Source organism: Branchiostoma belcheri, unplaced genomic scaffold (assembly GCF_001625305.1).
Source record: "Branchiostoma belcheri isolate BF01 breed outbred unplaced genomic scaffold, Haploidv18h27 scaffold1, whole genome shotgun sequence".
Classification (NCBI taxonomy): Eukaryota; Metazoa; Chordata; class Leptocardii; order Amphioxiformes; family Branchiostomatidae; genus Branchiostoma; species Branchiostoma belcheri.
The window spans coordinates 10,038,738-10,040,083 of record NW_017802379.1 but is presented as its reverse complement, the minus strand read 5'-3'; positions in this window follow the sequence as shown (position 1 = coordinate 10,040,083).

Below are 1,346 nucleotides of genomic sequence, written 5' to 3'. Positions count from 1 at the left end.
CTTCTGCAGTACCCCGGTCTGGTGGTCGGTTAGCGACTTCTTGGAGATGTTCACTACCCATTTCTTCAGCTGTGTGCCGGATAAATCCACGTCTAAATCCTGTTGCTGTCGTGAATTGGCTTGTTTGAGTCGGTCAAACTTTTCAAGATGGCGGTCCCGCGTCACTTGGAACTCTCGTTCCCCGGATCTGATTACATGCGAACGCACGGCTTCCTGGTAATTTTCCGGTAACTGCGCACTTAGTTCTTCCGATAAGTTTTGCTGTTTTTCCTTAAGATTTGAGATTTTTGTTGTTTATCAACCGGATTCTTTCCTTCACTAACGCCTTTTCCGCTTTCTGTATGATGTTCTTGGCATTTTCTGTGCGTATACCCGTTTTCAATCGTATGCTGGGAGGGGTGATGTCGTCGCTCTTGCACCGGAGGTTGAACACTAAGTGGTTACGATGTCTCGCAATTTTCTTCGTTTGGGCCTCCAAATCCCGGATTTTCTTGACTGTTGACTGTCCACATACTTCTCTAATTTCCGTAAATAAAGTTTCCGTAAAAAAAGTTTGACCGACTCAAACAAGCCAATTCACGACAGCAACAGGATTTAGACGTGGATTTATCCGGCACACAGCTGAAGAAATGGGTAGTGAACATCTCCAAGAAGTCGCTAACCGACCACCAGACCGGGGTACTGCAGAAGGGCCTGAACTTCGCCGTCACGCCAGACAAGGTTCCGGTGGAAGACTTCGTGGTGGCTACGGAAAGTGCATGCCTGCACTTGTCCCCAAGCAGCGCGGAGCAGTTACGGTCGGAGGTGGCAGGCATCCTGAGAACAGCGAAACCCCCGAAACCCAACATCACAAAACAAGAAAGAGAAGCCCTCAAAGAACTGAAGAAGGAAAAGGACTTGCTGATTCTCCCGGCGGACAAAGGGAAGGCAGCGGTGGTCATGGACAGAACAGACTATGAAGAAAGGTGAGTGGGATGTTAGCGGACGAGAAAACATATAGAAAACTACGGTCGGACCCAACACAGAAATACAAGAGGAAGCTAGTTGCCATTTTAAAACGTCTCAAGGAAAGTAGTAAGATCACAGAAGAACAGTATAAACATTTATATCCTACAGCGGAAAACGTACCGAGAATGTACTGTACTCCTAAAATACACAAACCTGGAAACCCGTTGCGGCCGATAGTTGATTATACAGGTTCGATAGGGTACAATACGTCCAGGGCTTTGGCAGATCTGTTAGCACCTTTGGTGGGGAAGTCTACACACCACATTAAGAACTCAAAGCATTTAGCAGAAGAAATGTCCACTATATTAGTAGAGGAAGATGAGATGTTCTTGTCCCAT